Raw genomic sequence first — 22,869 nt, forward strand, 5'->3', positions numbered from 1 at the left:
GTTCAGTAACTACTTACAGAATGAATGAGTGAGAAGGTGAATGAATGAATCAATGCCAAACTGAGGGCTTGAATTGTTTCTCTACAGGGTGGGTGGGAGCAGGGGACTAATTTTTAGTCAAGGCTACGGCATGTGAATTGCCAGGCAGTGGCACATGCCTGTAGTGCCAGGGACTCAGGAGGCCGAAGTGGGAGGGTCGCTTGAGGCCAGGAAGGCAGGGCTGCAATGTGCTATGATCGTGCCATTGCACTCCAGCCTGGGCAACACAGCAAGATACTGTCTCAAAAAACAAACTGGCTGGGCGCGGTGGCTCATGCTTGCAATCCCAGCACTTTGGGAGCCCGAGGTGGGCAGATCACCTGAGATCAGGAGTATAAGACCAGCCTGACAAACATGGTGAAACCCTGTCTCTACTAAAAATACAAAATTAGCCGGGTGTGGTGGCGCATGCCTGTAATCCCAGCTACTCGGGAAGCTGAGGCAGGAGAATATCTTGAACCCAGGAGGCAGAGTTTGCAGTGAGCTGAGATCGTGCCATTGCACTCCAGCCGGGGTGACAAGAACAAAACTCTGCCTCAAAAAACAAACAAACAAACAAACAAACAACAAGTTGGTTGACCCTCCCTTACCCTCTAAGCCCCTAGTCTCAGTCTTCTCATCTGTAACATGGGCTGGTGGAAATGGTGGATTTCTGAGGCCATGCATACCTGGCTAGCAAAAGAGAAGAGCTGCCCAGCCCCCCTGCTCCAGGCCTCAGTACACTCCCACTCCAGCAGGAAGACCAGAGGATGGTGAATGAGGCACAGCGACAGAAGCTATCACTTCTGGGCTGAGGCTGCCGGATGCCCCGGAGGGGGCATCAGGTCAGCCTGGGGGGTGAAGGGGCTGTCCCAGTCTAGGGTCTCCATTCAAAAGCTTCAACTCTCTCTTCTGAGCCAGGCAGAAAGACTGCTTCCCCATTGGATGTGCAAGACAAAATCACAGTCCGTCTTCCTGTTGCTGAAGGAAGATGTGGTTTGTCAGAGCAGGGTTGGTTACAGAGTGGATGCTACCCAAGTGTTACAAATACAACAGCCCAGGCAGGCTGGCGGGTGCCCCAGGTGGACCAGATACTTACCCCAGGGCCACTGTTAAGCAATAAATATTTGTGTCCCTCGACATTCATGGGTTGAAATCCTAACACTCACTGTGATGGCATCTGGAGGTGGGACTTTTGGAAGGAGATGAGGCATGAGGGTGGAGCCCTCTTTCCACATGTGAGGATACAGTGAGAAGGCTGCAGCATGTGACACAGAAGGCAGCCCTCGTCAGAACCCCACCACGCGGGCAACCCGACCCTAGGTGTCCAGCTTCCAGACCTGTGAGAGAGAAATTTCTGTTGTTTACAAACCACCCAGTCTGCAGTGTTTTTTTTTTTTTTGAGATGGAGTCTCGCTCTGTCGATGAGGCTGGAGTGCAATGGCACAATCTTGGCTCACAGCAACCTCCACCTCCAGGGTTCAAGTGATTCTCCTGCCTCAGCCTCCCGAGTAGCTGGTACTACAGGCATGCGCCACCATGCCTGGCTAATTTTTTGTATTTTTAGTAGAGATGGGGTTTCACCGTGTTAGCCAGGATGGTCTCGATCTCCTGACCTCGTGATCCACCCGCCTCACCCTCCCAAAGTGCTGGGATTACAGGCATGAGCCACCGCACCCGGCCTCCCCAGAGAGTATTAATTCCTCCCGCTTCTGTCCCCAAAGAGACTGTTGGGAGAGGCTGCCGAGGCAGTAAAGTGCAGTCACTCTGAAGTCAAAGGGGTCTGACTTGACCTTTCAGCCAGGTGACCTTTCAGCAAGTGCTTCTGGAGGAGCTACCCCACCTCCTGCAGCCTCCATTTCCTCATTGGTCAATGGGTGCCGCACATGGTGGGGGTGAGGGTGAAGTGGAACAGTGCATGTCCACTGGTATCCCTGCTCCCCGCTACATTACAGCCTCCATGTTCCCGCTGGTGAGTGTCTCTGCAGCGTCTAGACTGAGCTACTGGAGGGCTGGTAAAGGTTGGATCCATTTTTGTGACCCCTACCCCACTCAGCACACAGCAAGGAGGGGAAGGAGTTTGGTCATCATAATAATCACTCGCGTCGTTATTTATTGGACATGTGTTTTGTGCTCCGTGTTCATGGAAGGAATGAGGCATCCACTTTAAGGAGCTATATATATAATATATATATATATATAAATATATATATATATATATTTTATTTTATTTTTTTTTTTTAGAGACAGTGCCTCACTCTTGTCACCCAGGCTGGAGTGCAGTGTTGCCATCTCAGCTCACTGCAACCTCCGCCTCCCGGGTTCAAGTGATTCTCCTCCCTCAGCCTCCCAAATAGCTGGGATTACAGGTGCCCGCCACCACGCCTGGCTACTTTTTGTATTTTTAGTAGAGACGAGGTTTCATCATGTTGACCAGGCTGGTCTCGAACTCCCGACCTCAGGTGATCTGCCCTCCTCAGCCTCCCAAAGTGCGGGGATTACAGGCCTGAGCCACAGCACCCGGCCAGGAGCAATATTTTGCCAATGTTGGAATATTCAAGGCCAGCAAGAGGAGAGGTAGCCAAGGGTGGGAGAGGCTTGAGGCCACCATGGGGAGGCTGGATTTTATTCCAGGGCTAATGGGAAGCTCTGAACAGTTTCGCACAGAGAACGGTCTTCGTAAAGCCCACTTCACAGCTGTGCACAGGATGGATTTGGGGGGCAGGAAGCTGAGGGGTGGCAGTGTAACTCTGATGGGGACACGGAAGAACTTGCTGATGAACTGGCTGTGGGGAAGGAGGGAGAAACGGGATCTGGCATGACCTCTGGGTTGGGGACCAGGGCCACTGAACACACGGTGGTGCCCTCAACCAGAATGGGACACGAAGTTTCAGCTAGAGGCAATCCAGAATGCGGGGTGGGCTCAATGCAAACTGCATGGGATGCATCAGTAGGGCTGAGTAGCAGGCTATGGGGTGGCCAGGTCTGGCGCCCCAGGGGAGGAAGGGGCTGCAGATATCCGTGTTGGAGTTGTCAGAGTTGTCAGAGGAGTTAGAGCAAATGGTTGCTCCCAGATACTCGCTGCCTGGATTAGAAAGGATTATACTCCCTCCCGCCCCTCATTGTCAGGTCTGGCCGTGGGACAGGCAGGGGCCACTCTGAGCAGAGGTTTGAAGAGCCTTTGGATGGTTCCACCATTGCTCAGCCTCTGCCGGGAGAACAGCATAGCCCAAGCGGGACTGCTATGTGTACCTGGGTCCTGAATGAGGAAGACGCATGGAGCCGAGTCACAGCCTGCTCACAGCCAACAGGGATCCCAGACAGGAAATTCACCTTTGTATTGTAAACCACTGAGACATTAGGGGTGGTTGTCACTCACTGTAGGGGAACCGCTCGGAGCACAGCCGATGTCCCGCAGCCCTTGCCCGTATCCACAGAGGCCACAGAGGCCCAGCTTCCCCGCTGCTGGTCTAAGCCTTGGCAGAACTCCCCGTGGTCCTCCCAGAACATGAGAGCATGGGAGGTTTGTGAGTTGCTGCCACATGGCCCTGTCCCCACCTCCCATCTTCCTGGGGGCCTTTATGAGAATTTCTCGTGGCCCTCGGCTCTGATGAGGTTTGAGGCTCCTTCCTCGTCCTCCTCAGGGTACAGCTGCAGCTCAGCAACAGGGCGCCTCCTGCTCACGCTGTCCTTATTGGGCCCCTCTTATTTCAGTGTCATCCTGTGGGATGAGGATGCAGGGAGCAGGGGGCAGGCATCTTTGATCTTTTGCTGTCTGAGTCTCATGAGGACTCTGTTTTTGCTTTTTTTTTTTTTTTTTTTTTGGCCAGCTGAATCCATTAGCCTTACTTTGTCTGTCATATTAAAGCAAAAAGAACCTATGGCAAGCTTTCTGATACACCAAGCAATGAATGATAGTACTTGAAGCTCCAGGACTGCTGAGATCACGAAAGGCTAAGGACCAGAGAGGCAGCCAAGGTGAGGGACAGAGCTGCGGTAGTATTTGGGTGGGGACGGAGGGACACCACGGAGGCCAGGAGAGAACTGATGGGAAAGCCGGACCCTGCTCTGTCTCCTGACAGCCCTGTCACTGAGAAAGCAATGGTGCTACTCTACCGGCCACTCCACCCGCACTTTTTTTTTTTTTTTTTTGAGACAGAGTCTCGCTCTGTTGCCCAGGCTGCAGTGCAGTGGCGTGATCTCAGCTCACTGCAACCTCTGCCTCCCGGGTTCAAGTGATTCTCCTGCTTCAGCCTTCCGAGTAGCTGGGACTACAGGCACCCACCACCATGCCCAGGCTAATTTTTGTATTTTTAGTAGAGACGGGGTTTCACCATGTTGGCCAGGCTGGCCTTGAACTGCTGACCTTGGGTAATCCGCCTGCCTCGGCCTCCCAAAGTGCTGGGATTACAGGTGTGAGCCACCACACTCGGCCCTCCACCCCCACTTCTGCAAACAAAACAGCTCCTCCTCTTTGGATGGGTCCTTGCAGAATGTGGATCCCAGGCCCCTCCTAGGCAGCACCAGGGGAGAGGCAGTAAGTTTGGATTCCGAGGGGTAGGACAAGTCCTTGCCAGCTTCCAGTCAGCTCTCCCCAATCCCCCTGAGCTGAATAGCCCAAGCTGGTGGTGGGGGTGAGAGGGAGTTGCTGCGCTTGGCTCCTGAGCTCTGGGCTGGACTCAGGCTTCATAGAAACTGCTAATTATAAATCCATGCAGAAGCAGTTTTATTAGCTTGCTTCTCCAAGTCTGTAGGACTCATCTGCCATGGCCAGGATGGCAGGGACTTCACAGCTGAGCTTCCTACTTCTACACAGAGGCGGCTTCACCTTCCTCCCACTCCAGCCGTGGTTCATGGGTTAGCTACTCACCCTAGGTGAGCTGTGTGATCTGGGGCAAGGAGGTAACCTCTCTGGGCTCCCCTGACCTCATCTGTGCAAAAAGGGTCAGATGCTTAGGAAGGCTGCTCCCAAATGGGTAATTTCTTCTGAGTTCAGGCCAATCACAAGGGATGCCATTCAGTTTGATCCAACGGAGCCCGGAGCCCTGATCCCCAGGCTTAGGAAACCTGGGAGCCATCCATCCGGTCAGAAGAATGGAAATCCCCAAGGAATTGTCAGAGCAGAATCTTGGACAGAATTGGCACCCTAAATAAAAGGGCACCTGTTCCTCGTCACCCTCTGTCAACTCACCCAGCTTGATTTTCCCACTTTATTGGGGCATCACTGATGTATAATAAGATGCACCTATTTAGAACATATCTGATGAGTCTTTTCGTTTGTTTGTTTTGTTTTGTTTTGTTTTGAGAGGGAGTTTCTCTCTGTCGCCCAGGCTGCAGTGCAGTGGCGCAATCTCAGCTCACTGCAACCTCCGCCTACCGGGTTCAAGCGATTCTCCTGCCTCAGCGTCCTGAGTAGCTGGGACTAGAGGCACCTGCCACCATGACTGGCTAATTTTTGTATTTTTAGTAGAGATGGGGTTTCACCATATTGGCCAGGCCGGTCTTGAAGTCCTGACCTTGTGATCCGCCCACCTCGGCCTCCCAAAGTGCTGGGATTACAGGCATGAGCCACTGCGCCTGGCCCAGCCACTGTGTATACAGTTTAACAACTGTATACACCTGTGAAAGCTCCACTGCAATGGTGATAACATCCATCTCGTCAAAAACTTCCTTGGGCTTCTTGGTAATCCCTCCATCCCACCCCTGCCCACCCTGTACTGCAGTGATCTTTTTTTTTTTTTTTTTGACAGTCTCACTGTGTTGCCCAGGCTGGAGTGCAATGGCACAATCTTGGCTCACTGCAACCTCCACCTCCCAGGTTCAAGTGATTCTCCTGCCTCAGCCTCCCGAGTACCTGGGATTACAGGCTTGAACCACCATACCAGGCTATTTTTTGTATTTTTAGTAGAGACAGGGTTTCGTCATGTTGACCAGGCTGGTCTCAAACTCCTGACCTCAAGTGATATGCCTGCCTCGGCCTCCCAAAGTGCTGGGATTACAAGCATGAGTCACCGCACCCAGCCTGATCTTCTTTCCATCACTAAAGATTAGTTTGCAGTTTCCATAATTTTTATATAAATGGAACCACATGGTATGTTCTCTTTTGTGTCTGGCTTCTTTCACTCAGCATAACTATTTTGAGATTCACCATCCTGCTGCGTGTATCAACACTTTGCTCCTTTTCCTTGCTGAGAAGTACCCCACTGTGTGGATATTCTACAATGTGTGGATCCATCATTGACCTGTTTTGTTTCCAGTGTGGGGCTATCACACATAAAGCTGCTGTGAGCACTCATGTGCAAGTCTCTTTGTGGACATCTGCTTTCACTTCTCTTGGGTAAATACTGGAGAGTGGAATGGCTGAGTCATATCATGGGGGTATGATGAAAAAAAAATTTTTTTTGAGACAGTCTCAGGCTAGAACGCGATCTTGGCTCATTGCAACCTCTGCCTCCCAGGTTCAAGTGGTTCTCCTGCCTCAGCCTCCCAAGTAGGAGGCACTACAGGTGTGCCCCACCACGCCCAGCTAATTTTTTGTATTTTTAGTAGAGACGTGGTTTCGCCATGTTGGCCAGGCTGGTCTCAAACTCCTGGCCTCAAATAATCTGCCCACCCCCACCTCAGCCTCTCTTTTTTTTTTTTTTTTTGGAGACAAGAGTCTCACTCTGTTGCCCAGGCTGGAGTGCAGTAGCATGGTCTCGGCTCACTGCAACCTCCGCCTCCCGAGTTCAAGCAATTCTCCTGCCTCAGCCTCCCGAGTAGCTGGGATTACAGGTGTGCACCACTACACCTGGCTAATTTTTGTATTTTTAGTAGAGACGGGGTGTCACCATGTTGGCCAGGCTGGTCTCGAACTCCTGACCTCAGGTGATTCGCCCACCTCACCCTCTTAAAGTGCTGGGATTACAGGCGTGAGCCACCGCTCCTGGCCGCGGGGTATGATGAATTTTTAAAGAAACTGCCAAACTGTTTTCAAAAGCGTTTGTACATTTTTTAGAGAAAACCTTTTTATTTTGAAATGGTTCACAGGAAGTTGTAAAAAAGAAATGTACAAGGAAGTCCTGAGCACCTTCACCCAGCCTCTCCCCGTGTTAATGCCTCATATAACTACAACAGAGTTATGTCAAAAACCAGGAAATTCAAACTGGTACGATACACAGAGCTTATTCAGCTTTCACCAGCCACAAGTGCTCGTGTGTGTGTGTGTGTAGTTCTATGTAATTTTATCAAATATGTAGCTTTGGGTTACCATCAACAAAATCAAGATACAGAACTGCTTCATGTCCACAAGGCTCCTGCACCCCTGCACAGTCACACGCACCGCTTCCCCAGCCCCTAAACCCTGGGAATCACTAATCTGTTCTCCATCTTGACAATATTGTCATTTAAAAACTGTTTTATATGACATTTTGAGCTGGATGATAAAAACAAAATTAAAAATGAAAACAAAAATAAAATAGAAACAGTTCTAGAAATGAATCATAGAGTTTATGTAACTTTAAAAGATTGCCTTTTCTTCATGCAGCATAATTTCCTTGTGATCCATTCAAATGATTGCATATATCAAGAGTGCATTCTGGCCGTACGTGGTGACTCATGCCTGTAATCCCAGCAGCTTGGAAGGCTGAGGCCGGTGGACCACCTGAGGACAGGAGCTCAAGACCAGCCTGGGCAACATCATGAAACCCCATCTCTACTAAAAATACAAAAATTAGCCGGGCGTGGTGGCGGGCGCCTGTAATCCCAGCTATTTGGGAGGCTGAGGCAGGAGAATTGCTTGAAGCTGGGAGGCAGAGGATGCAGTGAGCCGAGATCGCGCCATTGCACTCCAGCCTGGGAGACAGAGCAAGATACAGTCTCAAAAAAAAAAAAAAAAAAAGAGTCCATTCCTTTTTTTAGTTTTTGTAGAAACAGGGTCTCAACATGTTGCCCCGGCTGGTCTTGAACTCCTGGCCTTAGGCAATCTTCCCCCCTCAGCCTCTCAAAGTGCTGGGATTACAGGCGTGAGCCACGGTGCCTGGCCTCTTACTTATCGCTGAGTAGTATTCCACAATATAAATGTGCCACAGTTTGTGTAACCACTCACCCACTGAAGGACATTTGGGTTGTTTCCCGTTTTTGGCTATTATATCAATAAAGTTTTCATTTCTGTGGGATAAATACCGAAGAGCACAATTGCTGGATGTTTTGGTAAGTGTAAATTACTTTTATGGTTTTTTTTTGTTTGTTTTTTTGAGACAGAGTCTTGCTCTGTCGCCCAGGCTGGAGTGCAGTGGCGCAAACTCGGCTCACGGCAAGCTCTGCCTCCCGGGTTCATGCCATTCTCCTGCCTCAGCCTCACGAGCAGCTGGGACCACAGGCACATGCCACCACGCCCGGCTAATTTTTTGTATTTTTAGTAGAGACGGGGTTTCACCGTGTTAGCCAGGATGGTCTCCATCTCCCAAACTTGTGATCCGCCCGCCTCGGCCTCCCAAAGTGCTGGGATTACAGACGTGAGCCACCGTGCCCGGCGCAAATTACTTTTAAAAGAAACTGCCAAACTATTTTCCAGAGTGACTGTACCATTTTACACTCTCACCTGCAATGTATGGATGGTCCAGTTTCTCTGCATTCTCACCAGCAACTGCAATTGGCATCATCTCTCTTTTTTATTCTAGCCATTCTGGTTTTTCTTTTTTTTTGAGATGGAGTCTCGCTCTGTTGCCCAGGCTGGAGTGCAGTGGCGCGATCTCGGCTCACTGCAAGCTCCACCTCCCAGGTTCATGCCATTCTCCTGCCTCAGTCTCCCGAGTAGCTGGGACTACAGGTGCCCGCCACCACGCCCGGCTAATTTTTTGTATTTTTAGTAGAGACGGGGTTTCACCGTGTTAGCCAGGATGGTCTCCATCTCCTGACCTCGTGATCCACCCGCCTCGGCCTCCCAAGGTGCTGGGATTACAGGCGTGAGCCACCGTGCCCAGCCTATTCTAGCCATTCTGGTAGGTGTATAGTGGTATCTCATTGTGTTTTTGATGTGCATTTCCCTAATGAATAATAATGTTGAGGATGCTTTCAGGTACTTATTTGCCATCCATATATCTTTGGGGAAGTATGTGTTCAAATATTTTGCCCAGTGTGTTTTTGTTTTTTGTTTTTTTGTTTTTTTTTGAGACAGGGTCTTGCCCTGTCATGCAGGCTGGAGTGAAGTGGCGCGATCTCAGCTCACTGCAACCTCTGCCTCCTGTGCTCAAGTGATCCTTTCATCTCAGACTCCCGAGTAGCTGGGACCACAGGAATGCACCACCACACCCAGCTAATTTTTGTATTTTTTGTAGAGACGCAGTTTCGTCATGTTGCTGAGGCTGGTCTTGAACTCCTGAGCTCAAGCAATTTGCCAGCCTCGGCCTCCCAAAGTGCTGGGATTGTAGGTGTAAGCCACTGTGCCCAGCCTTACACAGATTTTTAAGATTGAGTTGTTGACCTTCTTCTTATTTATTGTTTTAGAGACAGGGTCTCGCTCTGTCACCTAGGCGGGAGCACAGTGGCACAATCATACCTCACTGAAACCTCCCAACTGCTTCACTCAAGCACTCCTGCTGTCTCAGCTTCCCAAGTAGCTGGGACTACAGAGGTGTACCATCATGTCTGGCTAATTTTTAAATTTTTTTAGTTGAGACTCCCAGCTTCAAGCAATCCTCCCACCTCGGCCTCCCAAAGTGCTGGGAATACAGGCTTGGGCCACCGTGCCTGGCCCCTTCTTATTGAACTGTGAGTGTTCTTGTTATATTCTAGATTAGGTCCTTGGTCTGACATATATTTTGCAAATGTCTTCAGTCTATGTCTTGCCCTTTAAATTTTGTAGCAACATCTGTCCCTTACTCAACTTCATTTGTCTTCATAGCCTCATCACGCCCTGACACCCGGGTTCATTGTCCATTTCCCCACCCACTACGCTGTGAATGGCAGATGGACCTGACAGCAGTAACTTAAGCATACCCTGAAAATGACCCTTTGGTCTAAGAAGAAAGTGTGTTTGGAGTCCTGAGCTAAGGAATCTGGGAGTGGCCAACTAGGAGGTTCACTTCTTTTCTATGAAGAGATCTGAACCCCTGGCCTGTTGGTCCCTTGGAATGCAGGCCGTACAGGGGATCCAGGCCTTTTGTTGTGGCTTGAATGGAGGTTGCTAGGTGGAGAGGGCTCCACAAAAATTGCTATATAAATTGCATGCTTTTTACAAATGATAGTGTTTCTCCTGTCCAGCCCACTGCCACTGAATCACTTTTGTATCTAAGTCCTCAATAAACCCCATGTCTCATTCACTGGCTCTGGGTCTCTTCTTCAGCCTCTTGGACATGGTGCCATTCTTATTGGAGTCAATAGGGGCCTGGCGCACCATGTTGTCAGCTCCACAAGGGCAGGGATGGTTTTCCCGCTATGTCCTCGGCTCCTTACACAGTGGGTGTTCAGCAGATATTGTTCAGTGCTCCTGCCAGTCCTCCCGGACATGGCGTGTCTTGGTGGCAGGTGACATGGATTGGTGAGTGGAGACCTCAGAGCAGCCTGTTGCAAAACTTCCAGGCCAGCAGTAAGGGGTCCTGAGCTGGGGCACTGGTGGGGTCTGGGGAAAGGAGACGAGCTGACGGAGAAGGAGGGCCAGAGAGACTTTTCCAAGGTGCAGGCTCCCCTCTTCCCTTCCCCTGCCTGCCATACACACCCCGCCTGCTGCTCAGCAATGGCATCACAGCCCCTCCTGCCAGCCTGCCTGGATGCAGGGAGCAGCAGGAGAGTTTCTACAGGAAATAGACATGGGCATGGGTGGCAGGTGGGGAGGCTCTAAAAGGCTTGATTAGCTCCTTTACCATGAGTGTGTTTACAGCATGTATGTGTAATGACACACACAGTGTGAGGGTGTATACTGCATGGTGCGTGTTATCTCTGTGGGGCGTGTTCTTGTACACCGGTGCAGGGCATATATGTGTTATGATGTGGGTTTGTCCAGAGAATAAAGCAACAACTTCCTCTCCAGGATGGGAGGACTGTTATGTGGTCTCTGGTGTCCTTTCTGTCCATTCTTTAGAGCATCCCACCAGGGACCCTGCCTGTGAATCTGTTGGCTCTCTCTTTTCCGACAGTGCAAAACAAAGCTCCTTCTGCAGCCAGACAGACCCTGGCAGCAATTCCAAGCAGATGCCCACTTACCAGCTCGGACTAGTTGCTCTAAAGCCTCTGAGCCTGTTTTTTGGTCTGTTAAAGGAGATTAATAACACCTACCACGCAGGGTGGCAGCGACAGTGAGGAAAGGTATGCCTATGAAGAGCTTAGAATAGTGCCTGACACACAGTAGGTGCTCAATTCACAGTAGTGTATATGCCCACACACAGGTATGTACATTCCAAATGCACCAACGCTCCTCAAGATACCCTCAATACACAAATAGATTGAGTCTGGGCTGGATGCGGTGGCTCATGCCTGTAATCCCAGCACTTTGGGAGGCTGAGGTGGGAGGATCACTTGAGCCCAGGAGTTCAAGACCAGCCTGGACTGGTGGAGACATGGTGAGACTCTGTCTCCATGAAAAATAATTAAAAATTTAAAAAATATATTTTAATTTGAAAACTTTTAAAAAGGAAAGATATGGACTGGGTCTGGTCGCTGGCCTGACGACAAGGCTTGCTGTGCATACACATTTTCATTAGTGTGAGCTGTGCTCACGTCGGCTGCGTGGAGGCTGGGACAGACACGGACACCCCACAGTGCCCAGTGATGTGTCACACCCACACATCAGCACCACGCCGACCTCTTGCCAACCTGCCATATCTGCCCCCTTATCTACTCAGACTGGTCAAGGTACCCAGGGGACAGTGTCTCTCAGTAATTTTCCACAACCTGAGAAAAAGCTGTGTTTCTCTCAGATGTGGGGAAAAGGGGAGCCCTTGTTCCTGAGGCATCCTTCCTGCTGTCCTTGCTCTTGTAAGGCTGACTGGCTGAGTTTTTGGGTGGAGGGGCTGAGGCTCCCAGCCTATCTCAGATGGTGCTGAACCTGGCTGGAGGTTACGATTGCTTTGGTCCCACCACCCCTCAGAGGATGCCCTGCGCAGAGCCTTGGGTCTGACTGACCTCGGCAGCACCCAGCCCATAAGGTCCTGTTAATCAAAATCCTTGCTGGGGCCTGGGAGCTCCATGAGGGAAGGGGCCACATCTCCCACAGGTCTCGGGCTTCAGCACCCAGTACAGGAGCAGGTGTTCATGAACTGAATTATATATTTTTTGCATTAAAAAAATTTTTTTTGAGACAGAGTCTCGCTCTGTTGCCCAGGCTGGAGTGAAGTGGCATGATCTCAGCTCACTGCTGCCTCTGCCACCCGGGTTCAAGTGATTCTCCTGCCTCAGCCTCCCGAGTAGCTGGGATTACAGGTGTCCGCCACCACGCCCGGCTAATTTTTGTATTTTCAGTAGAGATGAGGTTTTGCCATGTTGCCCAGGCTGGTCTGGAACTGCTGACTTCAGGTGATCCACCTGCCTCAGCCTCCCAAAGTGCTGAGATTACAGGCGTGAGCCACCGGCCTTTTTTTGCATTTAAGTCGCACCTCCAGGGGTTGGGGAGCTGTATGCAGTGGTGGTTACATGTGTGGGCTGAGGCATGGAACTACACAACCTCTTGGGCCTGAGCTTCCCCTTGTTAAATTGGAATAACAATGAAGACGCCTTCCTCATAGGGTTGTTCCAAGAACACCATGAAGGAACGCATGCAAGGTGCTCAGGGAGTGCCTGACCCCACATACAGAGCACCCAGGGGCTGCCCTCTTCATCCCAGAGTCACTGCTCCCACTGTTTTCTGGGCTCTGGCCCCCCCTAAAATTTCACAGGCCGCTAACACAACACTACCTTCTGTCACAAAATGAGAGCTTTCTGGTGGGCTAGGGTAGGGGGAGATATTAACAGCCAACTTTAAAATCAGGCAGGAAAAAAAGGTGCCAAGGACAGAGGAAGTAATAATTGACTCCAGGTTGGGCAGGGCAGGCTGGGAAGAGGAAGTGGATTGGGTCTTGTTTAGGTAAAAGACTTCAGTGGCAGACAAAGGAGGAGTAATAAGATCGCTAGGGGGCCCGTGCCCAGCCCACCCACGCACAATCTCACTTAGTCCTCGCAATACCCCCAAGGTAGGTGCTAGGATCACACCCTTTACGGACGCGGCACCTGGGACAGGGATGCGCGAGGAGTCAGGGGGCCTCGCCGGATCGAACCTAAGCTGGGGAAGAGTATTTCTTGTATTTTTAGGAGAAATTGTCAGCCTCGGGGAAGAGTATTTCTTGATGAGGGAAGAGCGCGGGGAAGACACTCACTCACGCACAAACATGTGGGCGGCCATGGTGTGCCCAGCGCCGTGCTGGCTTCTGGGAACCCCCAATGGACAAGATGGACAAGGTACCGGCTCTCATGGGAAGTGGGAGCCAGTCACAAGCGTACCTAATTTCGGAGAGTGACAAGTACTCTGAAAAAGAAAGAAGGTAGGGCTGGTGACTGGCCAATTTAAGCGGGCAGGAGTCTGCTGGGGGACGGAGACCAGCCTCAGGTCTGGGTTGGGGACAGAAGCTGTGCCTAAGTGTGGTGCAGGATGCAGCTGCAAAGGAGCGCTTCCTATCGCACTTGATGCTCGCCACGTCCCTGCAAAGTGCTCCCGCCCCCATTCTGCAAATGAGGAAACGGGACGCGCGGCTCGCCGGGCCAGGTAGGGCTGGGACGCGGACTCTGGGCCCAAGCGCTCCCCAGCGCAAGCCCTCCCCGGCACCTCCGACCGCGCCTGCGCTGGAGACCCCCCGGGGGGCGTGGCCTCCCCGGTGGGCGGGACCGTGGTCACCGAGGTGGGCGGTGCCAGAGGATCTGGCGGCGGGGCGGGGCGCGCGTCCTGTCTTCGCCCTTCCCCGGGGCGGGGCCTCCGGGGACCGCGGGGCCGTTGGTTTCGGGACGGAACGTTCAGGCGGCTGGGGCGGGCGCGAGGGGGAAGGGTTTGCGGCAGCGCCGCTGCCGGCTAACGCGGAGGGGCGCCTGGAGGCGGCGTGGCGTCCGCTCGGGCTCCGACTCCGGCTCCGGCTGTCGCTCTCGCTTCTAGCCCGCGTGCCTGCGCAGTCCCCTCCCCGAGAACCATCCCCTTGCCCCGCCCAGCGTCAGGGGTGCGCGGCCGCCGAGAGACCCCGGAGGCGTAGCCGGCTGCGGAGGCGAAGAGGTGGGAGCGCGAGCTGGGACCAGCGTCTCGGAGGCGCCGCAGGTGAGGGGGCGGGGCGGGCCCGCGGTCCCTGCATCCGGAGCCCCTGGGGACCCCGAGATCCTCAGGATCCGCCCCGGCCCCGGGGCCACCCCAGGACTCCCTCTCAGCTCTTCCCCTGGAGCCCCTGTCCCCGAGACCCCCTCAGGATCCGCCCTGCCCCTCCAGGCCCGCGAACCCCGAAACTCCAAGATTTTCTCTGGACTCCAAGACCCCCTGAGGACCCCGGCCGCTAGTGGGCCCTGAGAACTGTTGGTTCCGGAAACTCTCGAGGTTCCCTTGGGACTTGCTTCTAGCAACCTCCTCAGAAGCCCCCAGGCCAGGGGCATCTTCCTAGGGGGAGCCGTGGTTCCCAGTGTCCTTAGCCCCGCGAGACCCCGGGCCCCCGTGCCGCCCACCCTGAGGCTCCCTCTCCTACCTGATCTCAGGGCTAGGTTTCTCCAACTTGAGGTCCCTGGACCTGCGGGGCGTGGGTGGAAGTGTTCCCAGGGCTGGTGATAACTTAAGACGGTAACAGCGCGCCCGACGACCACCTCCTAAGCTGTGGTCCCCGCGCCTGCAGGTGCAGGGCCGGGTTTAAGTTTTAATGTTCTGCTGAGACTCAGGTGGCCCCACAGGACAGTCTATAGAGCAGGAGACCTGAGGTGGCCGAGGGCGGCCGAACCGGGGGGGGGAGCGAGTTAGGGCACATGGGGACGCTTTTAGGTTGTCTCCTCCTTAATTTTTTCATTCAAGGAACTAACATGTTTTTTTTTGAATGCCTGATAGGCTCCAGGAATTGACACTGGAAATAGAGATGAGACGGTCCCTGCTGTCAGGGCCTAGGGACCTGGGGCATAAGACAAGTAGGTCGTTTTTATCTGGAGGAAGCTGTGTCGTCGCTGGCAGGGAACCCATCTGGGTGGGCATGGGATTCTGGGAAGGGGTGGGATTCTAGGGAAGGGGTGGGTGTTAAGGAGGGCGTCTTAGGAGTCGTGGGGAGGAGATGCTAAGCAGCAGGTGAGCTGATTCTTGAAGGTTGAGCTAGAGGAGAAGTTTGCCAGGGTCATTCCAGGCAGAGTTCCAGGGGACAGCCAGTATGTCAAAAGGCAGAGAGGCTGCCACGGCACACAGTGTTGGAAGGCGGGAGGTGTGGCTGGAGCACACCTAATGAAGGTGGCGTGGGAGTGAATGCTAACTGCGGAGAACCCAGCTTTGCTCCCGGAGGCCCGCCGTGCCCTTGGCCCTTTCTTGAACGACTGCACCTGCCATTGTCCTGAGAAATGATCCAGCTGAGCTGAAGGAAGGTGGGAGGTGGTTGGGGGGAGAAGTGAGGGAAGTGTCTTGCTAGAGACCTGGTATGGGAGAAGCTGGGACTTTTGCAGAGTACTGGGTTTGAGGTGGGAGTGACAAGAAAGAGGGTGTGATTCTGAGAGCCAGTCAGGACCAAAGCATGCCCAGTTTAAGCTGAGTGGAGGGTTTGGTACTTCAAGGGAGTGGGTGGCCATTGAAGGGCTTTGGGAGGAGAGGGGCGGGAGTTGGTGTGTTTTTGAACCATCCATGTGGCTGTGGTGGGGAGACTTTTTTGGAGGAAGCAAGACCCTATGAGAGATGGGGGTGACCTGGACCAAGGCGGTGGTAGTGGGGGACTGTGGCTTTCTGGAACGGGGCTAAGCTTCTGAAAGCCCAGGCCCAGAAGACTGGTTCCCGCTCTTTCCTGTCTGAGCCTGGGGTCTGAACTTTAAGTGAGGTTTTTGTCCTATTACCGTAGGGTCTGTGGTCGCCTTAGTGCTTCATGGTGACTGTGTGTGTGTGCTTCACCGTAGTCTAATGACCACACAGGACGCAGTGGGGCAGGGTGGGGAGACGCTGAGTCTCAGAGGTGGGCCAGGACCATGCTGGGCTAGGGGTCCTGAAGAGAACCTGTGTGTGGAAAAACCAGCCATCGTGCTTTTTCTATTCTCTCACTCAACGACAATCAACAGAGATGTCTTCTGTGACCAAATGTGGGGAGAGGTTTCTCCCTGCCACCAAGCGGGCAGTCATTTGTGCAAGAGACGCCAACTGGGTATCTTCCAATTCAGTTCTGACACTACCTGGAGATAGCATCAAATCTCGCAAGTTGAGGGCTCAGTCCCCCAAGACTGCCCTCCACCCCTTCGGACACCAGCCACAAGCCTGAGCCTCTGGAACTTCTGATCGATCAGCTTCAAGTTGGGGTTCCCTTGACTCTTCCTTAGGTTTGATTAATTTGCCAGTCGCGGTGGCTCACGCCTGTAATCCTAGCACTTTGGTAGGCCGAGGAGGGTAGATCATCTGAGGTCAGCAGTTCGAGACCAGCCTGGCCAACATAGCAGAACCCCATCTCTACTAAAAATACAAAAAATTAGCTGGGCATGGTGGTGTGCACCTGTAATCTCAGCTACTCAGGAGGCTGAGGCACGAGAATCCCTTGAACCCGGAAGGCTGAGGTTGCAATGAGCTGAGATTTTGACACTGCATTCCAGCCTGGGAGACAGAGCAAGACAGTCTCAAAATTGCTATGGAACAGCTCACAGAACTCAGGGAAACGCTCAGGTTTACTGGTTTGTTACAAAAGATATCGCAAAGGACACAGATGAGAAGATGCATAGGGTGAGGCGTGGGGGATGCTGTGCAGAGCTTCTGTGCCCTCCCCGGGGTGTACCATTCTCCAAAAACTTCCGCATGTTTGTATTTATCTCTCAGGAAGCTCTCAGAACCCAGCCTTTTTGGGCCTTTTATGGAGACGACTTAAGCATGTAGGCATGCTTAATTAAACCATTGGCCTTTGGTGATCAACGTAATCTTTAGCCCTCTCTTCCCCAGTTTAGTGGGTGGGGCTGAAAGTTCCAAGGATCTAATCCTGCCTTGGTCTTTCTGGTGATAAGCCCCCTTCTGAAGCTGCCCAGGGCCTATCTGCGTCAATCAGCTCATTAGCATACAAAATGACAGCACTTTGGAGATTCCGGGGATTCTAGGAGTAGTAAGACGGGAAACAGGATGCAGACCAAGTAGAGATTTCAACAAAATGCAAAGCTGTTGGAGGGGAGACAAGTTCAGATGTGTCAGAAATTTCCCTCTGGTGACTGTGGGACTGGAGGACTAGAGGGGCTGGAACTGGAAGCAGGTGCCTTTCAGTGTCAGACACGTCGTGAGGGTTTTTTGTTTTTTTTTTTTTTTGAGATGGAGTTTTGCTCTTGTTGCCAGGGCTGGAGTGCAATGGTGCGATCTCGGCTCACTGCAGCCTCTGCCTCCCAGATTCAAGTGATTCTCCTGCCTCAGCCTCCCAAGTAGCTGGGATTACAGGCGCCTGCCACCTTGCCCAGCTACTTTTTGTATTTTTGGTAGAGACGGGGTTTCACTATGTTGGCCAGGCTGGTCTTAAACTCCCAACCTCAGGTGATCCATTCGCCTCGGCCTCCCAAAGTGCTGGGATTACAGGTGTGAGCCACCGCTCCCAGCCAAGTTGTGAGGGCTTTAAGACTGTGGCAGACGGTATGGATTAAACAGATTTAGGAAGAAAAATCTACAGGACTTGTTTGTTGAAGTCTGGACTTAGGTGAGGGAGAGACAGACTCAGGGATAACTGCACAATGGAACTTCCTGTGGTAACCAAAATGTAATGACTGTTGTCCAGTACACACTGGCCGCTTGTGGCCGCCGAACACTGAAAATATGACTAATGTGACGCAGCTGTTTAATTTTATTTAGCTTTAATTTTAATTAAATCTAGGAAGGATTCCCTATCACACATCTAGGGTGTAGTAGGAAGCACACTGTTCCAGGCTTTGTTCTTTTATTCCATTTAATGCTTCCAGCAACCTTAGGAGGTATAAGATATTCTTTCCTTTGTAGAAAAAGTAAATAGGCTCAGGAATGAGTCCTTGCCCGGGTAGTAAGGAGTTCAGCCAGTACTGATTTGTTGGCCAGGCTGTTGCTCCTGTATCCTACCTCCTTCCCCCCAAGGAGCCTGCAGCATCTCCTTGTCAGGAAAATGCCGTCCTCTTGAGTTGGTAGCATTGTTCCTCCATGTGGCCCTCCTTAGCTGTTCCCACCCCCTCCAAGCTAACATGGACAGTTGAATGATAAGCACACTGTGCAGGGGCTGGTCTTTTTCCTGGAGCTGCTCTGCCTGCCGCCTCTTCTATCTGCCTAATGGCAACTCTTTCAACATTTCCGGGGAAGGAGAAACTGTAGAAAACTAAATGTGTGCCTTATTTGTAACGATTTGGTGGTAAAGAGGTAGAAATGAGTGCCTTAAAGTGTTGGGGTCACAGTGGACCAGACAATGCCCAGGCCGGTGGGAAGGGTATGGGACATGAGCCAGGAGTTACTTTATAGCTTGTTCCCAGCCCCGTGGGGGAAGTTGACAAAGTCACTGTCTCTTAGTCTCAATTTTCACTTCTGAAAAATTAGGGCATTTGGTTTCATGTAACCTTTAAGATCCTGCCCGCTCTGAAATTCTGTCATTTTACATTTTGTTGGAGGTTTACCTTCTAGAACATGTCTTACGTATCCTGTTGAGGTGGGGTAAAGGCAGGTGGGTCCACAAGCCCCTGGCCTCTGTCTTGGCGTGTTTTAACATTGGCTTGTTAAGTAACACATTTATTTGAGTTAATGTGTCACATCTGGTGGACAAACTGTATGTAAAATGCTGAATGCTTTAGTGGATGGCAGAGTTCCCAGTAAAATATCAGGTATATTTGTTTGCCATTTCAAGCTGCACTGATGTTAGGAAGAAAGGCGCAAGAATATATAAGACACAACTTGGGGCTGGCCTGTTAGAAGGGTTCAGTATCAGCCTTGGCCAGGCTGTGGGTCATAGGAGTCGCCACCTCATCGGGTTATTGAGGTTAACTGAGATAGTGCGTGTAAAACGCTTAGCATTTTCCCTTGAATCTCTATTAAGGGCTGAAAAAGTGGCAGTAATTAATGTTGCTCTTTGAATTAATTTGTGACCAAATTAAACTAAATTTGAATTAGATTCTTTTTCTAGTGGTGGGTTTTGCTGTTTTCCTGGTTTGGGTGTATACGTCCAAGCAGCTCTGTTTGGTGGGACTGGTTTCAGGAATCCAATTAACTTATTTCCATCATTACAAAATAAGGCATTTTTCCCATTATAATTAAGTTCAACAGAATAAAAAGTAATTGGTTAAGTGGAGTGCGTTCAAATTAAGGGTTCATATTTTCTGTAAATTGAAGAAAATAACTCATCCTGAAGATCCCTTATTATTAGTAATGGCTGAGATTAAGTTTTACCAGAACCATGATTACACTGAAATGTAGTTGTGGTGACTGCCTTGGAAGAGTGGTGCTGGTGTGAGGCGGTTGAGAGTAACAGACACTGTGCACTTTATTAAGTGCCTTTCAGATACGCGTCTCCCTTGAACGTCTGCAGCAGCCCCGTCGGTGATGTGCATGTTGGGATCCCCATTTGGGAGATGGAGAAACAGGTTTAGAGAGGTCTACCTGGCTGGGGGAAACAGGTTTAGAGAGGTCTACCTGGCTGGGGAAAGGGTGGTGTTTCCTTGTCTCCAGATCCTGTGTTTTCTCCACCTTAGTCCTAATGCTGCTTCAGGTGGGGGTGTTGTGGTTTCAAGGCTAAGCCTCTCCTTTGCAGTTCCAGAAGCTTAATTTTTTGCCCATTTGTGCCTTGTTTCCAGTTCAGGTGACCCTAGTCATGCTAATCAAACTCACCAGAAACCTATCAGCTAGATCGCAGATGGTTCATTTGTGGTTAGAAATATGACTGTCACATGTGCTTGAAGACTGTTGCTCAGTGATTTGATTTGATTTTATTTTTGAGATGGAGTCTTGCTCTGTCACTCAGTGCGGAGTGCGGTGGCATGATCTCGGCTCACTGCAACCTCTGCCTCCCGGGTTCAAGCGATTCTCCTGTCTTAGCCTCCAGAGTAGCTGGGATTACAGGTGCGCACCACCACACCTGGCTTATTTTTGTATTTTTATTAGAGACACGGTTTCACCATGTTGGCCAGGCTGGTCTCGACCTCCTTACTTTAGGTGATCCGGCCGCCTCGGCCTCCCAAAGTGCTGGGATTACAGGTGTGAGCCTCCACATCCAGCCTTGCTCAGTGATTTCTGCAGCCACACTCTTCTCCTCTCCCAAGCCTACGTGGGAACCTGATGGCTGTGAAAAAGGAAGTTTGTGGGAATCACATCTAGAATGAAGGGAGAGGAGGATATTAATGAGCAGGGTCTGGCCGTTGAGCTTCCATAGCATGCAGTCATCTGTCTTGCTGAGGGTCATGCTGGGAAGGGCTTGCTTGAAGGCTCCCGGTCTTCCAGAGCTGCCTTGGTGTAGTCAGAATGCAGTGGATAGATTCTGGCCTCCTCTAAGGACATTCCAGTCCTTAAGATCCACCCTGGCTACACTGATTAAATTTAGTATTTCCCAGCCTCTTGTCTCCTGTCAGTAGCACATTTATAAATGGTTTCTTAGTGGGAGGTGCTTTTGTCACAGTGGCAGTGGTAATATTGGTACTAATAGCCTACTGTGTTGCCGGGCTTTGCTCTAAGGGCTCAACATAAATCAACTCCTTTGTAGTCACAGTGACCTTGTCTGACTTTCTTTGCAAATTCTGGGGTCATTTTATGATCACTGTGGATTGACTACAGGTGAGTTAAAGGTGAGCATTCGGAAACTTTGCCGAGTAAATGTGACACCACTCACTCCTGTGTGAGATGGATGTAGTTTGAGCTTATGTTTACTCTGAGTCCCTCTTGCTTCATTGTAATCAGATGCTGCTTGGACACCCTTATCTCCCTGCTTTTTGAAACTGCTCAAAGCCCATGTGATCATCTATTTATAGAAAGAAATTAAGAAAGTTGGGCACAGTGGCTCACACCTGTAATCCCAGCACTTTGGGAGGCTGAGGCAAGTGGATCGCTTGAGGTCAGGAGTTCGAGACCAGCCTCTGACCAACATGGTGAAACCTGTCTCTACTGAAAAACCACAAACTTATCCAGGTTTAGTGGCGTGTGCCTGTAATCCCAGCTACTTGGAAGGCTGAGGCAGGAGAATTGCTTGAACCCGGGAGGCGGAGGTTGCACCAAGCCGAGATTGCGCCATTGCACTCTAGCCTAGGCATCAAGAGTGAAACTTAGTCTCAAAACACACAGAAAAGGTTTTCTTAAAGGATACTTTTGAGGATCCCAGAGTCTGGACACTTCCAATTGATGGTTTGTGCTTGTTAAGTGAACATATAGCTTGTAATGGAAAGCGAGTAATTTAAGGTTTTTTTGTTACACCACTTTTAATCATTACAGTTCTTGACACACATTCCCCTCTCCCCACAGAGCCTCGTGATGTTCGTTCATTCGTCCATCTGCTCTGTTTTCCTTGGCACTCTGGGCTTCTCCCTGTCCCGCCATGGTTTAAACAGCCACAGCCTATTTGCTAGCTCAGCGCCAGGCCCAGGTCCCGGCCCAGCAGGTTCTTCTGCCAGGCTCGCTGGGGCCACTCATGCAGTTGCGGCCCAAGGCAGCCTTGCTCTTGTGTGGGTGGATGGTACCTCGGCTGCCCACCAAGTGGCAGGCCAGAGCTCTGCAGGGCAGAATTCCACCGGGACAGGCTCTGTCGTAAAGGGTGTGTCGGACTTGTACTTGCTTCCCATTATCCCATTTGCCGATATCTCAGTGGCCAAAAAGTCACATGGCTAAGCCTGGAGTCTGTGAGGGGCTGTAGAAGGGTGTGGCTGCCAGCAGGCATGAGGGGGCAGGGCCATTAACATCCTACCACGGTAGGGTTGTGAGGTACTTTGTTTTACTACCTGTAAATAACAAGTTCGATTTTGGTAGCTTGTATTTTGCATTGAACTCCGTTTGATGAACGTTTACGTAGTGCTGGATGCCAGGGTTTGAAGAATAAGACAGTCTCTAGCTACTCTATGCTAGTTTATAAAATGCTAGTGATCTTAAGTTCTAAGCAGACAGCATCCTGGTAAGAGTTTGGCTTTGGATTAAAAAAGACAGGAACTGCTTATAAGAATCTCTGCTGGGGCCAGATTTTGCTTTCAGAAATGCTGATAGGTCCTTGAAAAAAAAGAAGGGTTGCTATGATGACTTGGCTCTGGGCCCACACACCGTGGTGACGACGTAGTCACTAAGGAAACCGAGAGATGCAGCGTCTGAAAGGCCTCCGAAGGGTTTTGTTACTGTTTTCTGGGATCTGATGGGCTTAGACGGTGTTTGGATGGGAGCAGAACGCTTGGAGCTTGCTGTCCTGCTGAAACTTCTAGGACCTGGTGCTGAGTGCTTTGGAGATCACCTTACTTGGATTTTGGTTTAAAAACAAGGGGGAGATTTAGGGTAATTTCTAGATTATTGTGAGATTTGACTCTGGTGTTTAGGCTGCTGTAAAACAGGAAATGAGGTAATGTCTTTAAACATGTAGTGTGATAATGAACTGTAAATGTCTAAATATGGGCAACTGTGCAGTTCAGGTTGCAGAGTTGCTGTGTTGAGTTTTTATATAATTGGGTACTTTCCGTGTTGGCTCCTTTGATCCTTAAAGGTATGCATCAGTATTAAAGTCTAGAGGCCCATCTGCCTATTGAGGTTGGACTCCGTGTGGTTGTGTTTGAAAT

The 22,869-nt window shown here is 51.0% G+C and overlaps 1 protein-coding gene across 10 annotated transcripts in view; it reads left to right on the plus strand.

Moving 5' to 3' along the window:
• The first annotated feature begins 13,852 nt into the window (after positions 1–13,852).
• The window catches only part of FAM118A (family with sequence similarity 118 member A), a 31,815-nt gene continuing 22,798 nt past the window's right edge, over positions 13,853–22,869 (plus strand). For 3 of the 10 annotated variants that reach the window (XM_055375378.2, XM_019018714.4, XM_019018717.4), the window contains exon 1: positions 13,943–14,266. The gene's annotated coding sequence lies outside the window, so the exon portion shown is untranslated. Of the gene's footprint in view, positions 14,267–14,944; positions 15,109–21,744; positions 22,024–22,869 lie in introns of those variants that run through there. The other 7 variants (XM_019018712.4, XM_055375377.1, XM_063704785.1 and 4 more) reach the window with 7 other exon arrangements.

The sequence above is a fragment of the Gorilla gorilla genome, chromosome 23 (assembly GCF_029281585.2).
Source record: "Gorilla gorilla gorilla isolate KB3781 chromosome 23, NHGRI_mGorGor1-v2.1_pri, whole genome shotgun sequence".
Taxonomy (NCBI): domain Eukaryota; kingdom Metazoa; phylum Chordata; class Mammalia; order Primates; family Hominidae; genus Gorilla; species Gorilla gorilla.